Genomic DNA, 7,238 nt, shown 5'->3' with positions numbered 1-7,238 from the left:
TTCGGAACAAAGCACGATTATACTCTCTAATTGTGAGTTTAGTGTACGTTGTGTAGCCATCCTCCTACATCCTCTGACGCTCCTTGCTAAACTGCCAAACTCTCCTTTCTCTAGGGTGCTCAGAGGTAAAGTGTGCTGCATAGGTAAAGCATGTGCTCAACTGCCATTGTAATAAAGATTAGCAAGCAACTAGTACTTGCTAAGCTAAGCCCTTCATGTGCAATGCCTAACCTCACCCTCATAGGATCCCTGAGACATAGACATTACGGGATTCCTTTTACAGATGACGAAGCTGAATGTTGGAGAGGATGAAGCATTAGCCAAGCATACAGCTAGTCAGTGAGTTCCCACTCGTACCGTGAAACTTTGGAATCTCTGTTCTTAACCTCCAGCCTGTAATCACTCTTCTCTTCCTGTTCATCCTTCTCGTGACTTAGCATCTCTCCTCTGTAAAATACCTCTGTGTCAAGTACCTGATACAGATGAGAGACCAGCACTCCTGGGTAAGAGTCTAAACACCACCTTTGACTCCAGAGTCTTTGGGGAGAGATAAAATTGTTCATTGCTCCCCAGTGAAAGGCAACTGAATTTATTAACTCTATTAAAGACAATTTCTAAGTGAGATTGTCTGTTCACTCGTTGTCTATCACATTCCAAACATGTTGGGTTTTTTGTTGTTGTTTTATTTTTTTTTTCACACTACACATGTTTCCTGCACGATTTATCTCACCAGTCATCATCCACAGGACTCAGGGAAGCAATAGGAATATGCAGGCACGAGACCCAGCTTCATCTTCAACATTGTGGAAAGGGGCTGTACTGTACATGGACCAAATGTCTATGCTCCCCAACACCATTTCCACAGAGCCTGGGGAGAGTGACCTCCCAGGCTATCCATGTTGGAATTTTATTTATTCTTGAAAGCTCTTGCAAGGTTTGTGTTCTAAACTTCACACTTATTACTGAGCGTGTCCCTCTTTTATTACTAGAGATTTCCCAAAGTGGATAAATGCAGTCAGCAGTCCAAATTCCTGGAGACTGTTGGGCTCTGACTGGAAGGAAGTGACATAAAATGGTGAGACCAGGCCTCGTAATCAGACAGTCCTGGGTTTGCCTCTTGACTCTGCCACTTGCATTTTATGCTGTGTGAACTTAAGTTACTTACTTAACCTTTCTGAGTTGGTTTCCTGAGTCTCCATGTTACCAATCCAATTTTCTGTCTCTTGATGTTTTCACTGAATATTTTATGGGCATTAATTGCCAAATTTGGTGCCTGCCTCCCTAGTCTCCATCAGGCTGCTGGAGTGCAGTGGTGCCATCTCGGCTCACTGCAACCCCCACCTCCCAGGTTCAAGCGATTCTCCTGCCTCAGCCTCCCGCATAGCTGGGATTACAGGTGCACGCCATCATGTCTGGCTAATTTTTGTATTTTTAGTAGAGACAGCATTTCAAACATGTTGGCCAAGCCAGTCTCAAACTCTTGACCTCAAGTAATCCGACTGCCTTGGCCTCCCGAAGTACTGGGATTATAGGCATGTGCCACCATGCCTCACCCTAAAGTATATTTTGAATCTGTGTCCTCTATTCTTCAGAACTACTACCATAGGTCATACCACCATCATTCTTTTCCTGGACACCAAAATTTTCTCAAAATTATTCTGTACCATTGCCTTCTTCTCCCCTTCAATCTCTTCTCCATCCATCAGCCAGAGTGATCCTTTTAAAAAGAAAAGAGATTGTGTCATTCCCTCATTAAAATCATGCAATGGCTCCTAACTCAATAATTTTAAAATCTTCTTCACACCCATTAGGATGACTATTACAGAAAAACAAAAATCAGAAAAATCATAAGTGCTGGCAAGGGTGTGATGCAACTGGAACCCTTGTACTTTGCTGGTGAGAGTGTAAAATGGGCAGCCGCTGTGGAAAACAGCATGGCGACTCCTAAATATAAAATGTAGAATTACCACATGATCCGGAAATTCCATTTCTGAGTATATACCCAAAAGAATTGAAAGCAGCAACTCAGACAGGTATTTATTTGTACACCAGTGTTTGTAACAGCATTGTTCATAATAACCAAAAGATGGGAATAATCCAAAAGTCCATCAATAGGTGAATGGATTAAAAAAACATGGCATAAGTATATAATGGGATATCATTCAACCTTAAAAAGGAATGAAATTCTGATGCATTCTACAACATGGATGAATGCTGAGGACATAGTGCTGAGTGAAATCAGCCAGTCAAAAAGGACAAATACTTTACAATCCTACCTACATGGGGTACCTCGAGTACTCAAATTCAGAGACAGAAAGTAGAATTGTGGTTGCCATGGGCTGCAAAGAGAGGGAAATGGGAGCTGGTGTTTAACGGGTACAGAGAGTCAGCTTGGGAAGATGAAAGAGTTCTAGAGATGGAGGGTGGTGGTGCTTGCACACAATGTGAATGTACTTAATGCCACTGAACGGTACACTGAAAAATAGTTCGGATGGCAAATATTGTCCTATGTGTATTTACCACAATAAAAATAATATCCAAAACTTTTACCATGATCTGAGAAGTCATAGGTGATCTAGTCATTGCCTATCTCTCGAACTGCCCTCTCATTCATTCCCACTCTGGCTGCACTCTCCAGGCTCTGGCCCTGTGTCCCTTCTGTTCACGGTCAGGCTCCCTCCTACCTTGGAATATCGGCCATTCCCTCCTCTCCACCCCAGTGGGCTGCTTCTCCTCCACCAGCCTCAATAAACAGCTCCACAGAGAAGCCTTCCCTCACAGTTCAATCTTGAGCCCACTATTTTTCCTGTCATATTTTACTTCTTCCTAATATGTCACAGCAGAGTTCATATTCACACTTAGTAGCTTAATGAAAGCTGCCTCGTTCTTTAAGTAAAAGCCCTGATCTCTTGTCACCCGTGAGGCTTCCACCCATGACTGAGGTAACGTTCCCCTGGAAATAATAACTCAAGGTGGCTGTGTACCTTTAATGAGAATTTTTGAGTACTCTTTACTTGTTTACTTTATCCATCCTAAAAAGGAGACTTCAAACTGCTTACCCAGACTCTTAATTTAGTAGTTTCCATGGTGGGGGGAGGGGAAACTCTTCAACTTTCAGATTAAAAAATAAATATATTTCAAAAGACTTCCTTCATCCCTGCCTTCCATCGTGGGAGTGGTTCTGCAAGGGGGAATTCCTCTGAAATAAAATTGGGAATGGCTCCAAGAGAGTTCATGTTTCCAATATTAAGTCTTCTGACTTCTGAGGACATGGCCCGCCCACTCTTTAATCATATCTGAGGAAATTCCCCTAGCCTGGGTAAAAGATCATAATATCTTAAGAAGGCTCATGAGCTCATGAAAGGCAACTGCATTCAGACAGCCGAGACACTCCCAGAAACCTCGTTTAAGCTACTTTTCCCTTTCATTAACCCCTTGAATTTTCCAGATCAGGACCATACCAAGTTTTAAATTATTTTCAACATGACTTTTATTTACTACACTACAAAGCAGAGAACAGCGCATGCGCTATTTCCCCAAAACTCTTCCTGTTGCATTGTCTTCATGAATATTAAAGAGCTCAGACAGAGAAGCTTTAAATATTTTGTGAGCCCCATCTTCTCTTAAATGAATTTGACACTCCATATGTTCATTTTCAACATGATGTTTACCTAACATCCACTTTGAAGTTGTATGAGAGAAAGAAAGTAGTACAGCAGCAGCAGATCTCAGATGATGAGAAACAAAAAAGCTTTCTTTACTTTTCTTTTTTTTTTTTTTTTTGAGACAGAGTCTCGCTCTGTCACCCAGGCTGGAGTGCAGTGGTTCAATCTTGGCTCACTGTAACCTCAGTCTCCTGGGTTCAAGCAATTCTCCTGCCTCAGCCTCCCCAAGTAGTTGGGATTACGGGCATGCACCACCACACCTAGCTAATTTTTTTATTTTTTTAGTAGAGACAAGATTTTGCCATGTTGGCCAGGCTGGTCTAGAACTCCTGACCTCAAACGATCCGCCCACTTCGACCTCTCAAAGTGCTGGGATTACAGGTGTGAGCAACCACGCCCAGCCCGAAAAAGCTTTCTTAATCACTAAAATACTTAAAATTTGCAAAGAATGCCAAAGATGTCCGTACTAAACGTGTGTCTGTTCACATGACCTCATTCACAGCCCTCTTCCTACCCTGCTTCTTCAAGGCAGGCATGTAATAAAATGAAGGAAATGGCATAAAGTATAATTCACTGTATGTAGAAAACCATTCCCCACAACTGCTGTAAACACTGCAGCTTCTACAGATGCCATGTGTATTATTTAGTTTCTGGACTCAAAAAACAAAACACTAAAACTTCAGGTGAAAACAAGGGATAGAGAGGAAAATGATCTCATATGAATCCCATTCCGACTAGTGTAAAGAAAGTGTAAGTCTGGAAATAAAGAAAGCATTTTATAGATGACAGTTGTTTGTAAATGTAGAAAGCAAGAGATTTCCATTTACGGACCCTGAGCGCATTCCAGTACAGTGTCAAGTTTTGTGCGGCGATAAGGCCAGTGCAGGAAGCCACGCGAGGCCAGGAAGGAAGTGCTATCAGGCTTGTAGCGGACAGGGTCGTGCAGGGAGCTGGGCAGGCTCAGGGCCTCAGCTGTGTAACCACTGCCCTATTTTTAAAAGATAAACAGCACAAATAACACAGAATCCACACGGGGGCTGCTTCAGATTCATCCAAACCACACAAGGAGCTCACTCTTCACTTTGGCCAGCCTTTGCAAGTCTCCCCAAAATGAACACAGGACGGAGATTGCTTGTGATGATTTGACTATGGCTCTTGACCCAGTATCCACAGCTGGCTTCCAGGGCCTCTCCTTCTCCTGGCAGATTTTCCAAGCGTCTTGTTTCTCTCAGCCACCCTCCACCCACTCTCACCACCACTTGCCAGAAAGAAATCCTAATATGAATTAACGGTAAGAAGAGAAAGTTCTCACCTTAGTAAGAAACCAACAGACATCTCTAAAATGCAGTCAGCCAACAGAACTCACTAGGCTGAAGACCTGGACAATGCTTTTTAGTAGGGCGTTCATGTCCAGATCAACAAGCAGTTATTGGGTGCTCACCGTGCTGGATTAGTTGGCTGCCCTGGTCCTCATAGAGCACAGTGTCGAGTGTTAAGATATTTACTCTTTTTTTAAGACACTAACACTGGGCATAAACTGTGGTCAGGGCAGTGATAATGGTAGAGAGTAGGCATCGCAGGAAGACCAACAAGGGGGTCCTAACCCAAGTTCAGAATGGGAGTGGGGACCAAGAGAGACTCAAGTGTGAGTGGGCACCGCCTGAAAGAGGTGAGAAGAAAAGTGAAGGAGGAGAATTACGTTCCCAGCCATACCAGCAGCATCTTCCCAGGCACAGAGGCCGGAGACAGCATGCAGCCGCTACCGGATCACACAGTCCACGTGGCAAGAATGGGTCACCAGGCACTTTCCCGTTGCTTTGAGGAGTGAACAGCTCCATGGGACTGGGAAAATGAGGAGGAATGAGGCTATAGGTTCGGAGGTCCAGGCGGATCCCTGGAAGCCTGTGGTCTGACCTCTTGAGGCCATTCTGCCTACTGGAGTGAGCAGGTACATCCATCAGGAGGCAGCCACAGAGATTGCAGGAAGGAAACCAAATCACAGGAAAATTCAGCAATAGCGCAGTTTTAGGCAGAAGAGATTGATAAATCTGACCACATAATTTTAATTTTGTTCATCAAAATATATAATTAAGAGAGTGAAAAACTCCTGATGAATCAATAAGAAAATAAGGGAAGACAATGCAAAAATGGACAAAAAACTTCAATAGGAACTTCACGAAAGAGGAAATCAAATAGCCAAGGAACTACATGAAAAGTAGTTTAGTTGGTTTAGTTTAGTTTAGTTTAGTTTAGTTGGTTTAGTTTAGTTTAGCCATGTATACTAAAACCAACAAAAGGACACAGTTATTTTTTGTTTGTTTGTTTGTTTGAGACAGGATCTCGCTCTGTCACCCAGGCTGGAATGCAGTGGCACGATTATAGCTCACTGCATCCTTGAACTCCTGGGTCCAAGCAATCCACCATACCTGGCTATTTTTTTTATTTTAATAGAAACAAAAATCTCACTATTTTTTCCAGGCTGGTCTCAAACCCCTGGCCTCAAGCAGTCTTCATGCCTTGGCCTGCCAATGTGCTAGGATTACAAGTGTGAGCCACCACACCCAGCCCTTATTTTTATTTACTTATTTATTGTTTTAAGACAGGGTCTCTGTCGCCCAGGCTGGAGTGCAGTGGTGCGATCTCGGCTCACTACAACCTCCGCCTCCCAGGCTCAAATGATCCTCCTGCCTTGGCCTTCTGAATAGCTGGGCCCACAGGCACTCACAACCATGCCTAGCTAATTTTTTGTATTTTTGGAAGAGACAGGGTTACACTATGTTGGCCAGGCTGGTCTCAAACTCCTGATCAAGTGATCCACCCACCTCAGCCTCCCAGAGTGCTGGGATTACAGGCGTGAACCACCACGCCCAGCCCCAGCCCTTTTTTTTAAGATTTTTTTTTTTTTTTAACAGTTTTAGGTTTGCAGCAAAATTCCGAGGGAATTACAGAGATTTCCTATATACTCTGCTCCCCCAGATGCATAGCTTCCCCCATTATCAACATCCGCCACAGAGTGGTACATCTGCTACAATTTATGAACACTGACACATCATAATCACTCAAAGTCCATAGTTACATTAGAGCTCACTCTTGGTGTTAGACCTTCTATGGATTTGAACAAGTGTATAATGACATGTATCATAGAGTATTTTCTTTGCCCTAAAAATCTTTTGTGCTCCACCTGTTCCTCCTCCACTCCACCAACCCCTTGCAACCACTGATCTTTCTATTATCCCTACAGTTTTGGCTTTTCCACAGTGTCATATAATTGGAATCATACAGTACGTAGCCTTTTCAGATTGGCTTATTTTACTTAGTAATATGCATTTAGGGTTCCTTCATATCTTTTCATGACTTGATAGTTCATTTCTTGTTAGCACTGAATAATATTCCATTCTCAACATGTAACACAGTTTATTTATTCTTGCTTCCAAGACATCTTGCTTCCAAGTTTTGGTGATTATGAACAAAGCTGCTATAAGAAACCACGTGCAGGTTTTTGTGTGGACATAAGTTTTCAACTCCTTCAGGTAAGCACCAAAGAGTACAAATGCTGGTTTACAGGATAAAGAT

The 7,238-nt window shown here is 42.9% G+C and overlaps 1 non-coding gene across 1 annotated transcript; it reads right to left on the bottom strand.

Moving 5' to 3' along the window:
- Positions 1–703: 703 nt before the first annotated feature.
- On the bottom strand, positions 704–903 carry LOC119624948 (small nucleolar RNA SNORA73 family). The gene has a single exon (XR_005241108.1). It is a non-coding gene; the product is annotated as a small nucleolar RNA SNORA73 family (small nucleolar RNA).
- Between the last annotated feature and the right edge of the window lie 6,335 nt (positions 904–7,238).

This window comes from Chlorocebus sabaeus, chromosome 8 (genome assembly GCF_047675955.1).
Source record: "Chlorocebus sabaeus isolate Y175 chromosome 8, mChlSab1.0.hap1, whole genome shotgun sequence".
Lineage (NCBI taxonomy): Eukaryota > Metazoa > Chordata > Mammalia > Primates > Cercopithecidae > Chlorocebus > Chlorocebus sabaeus.
This window is presented reverse-complemented; position numbering and strand designations above follow the sequence as displayed.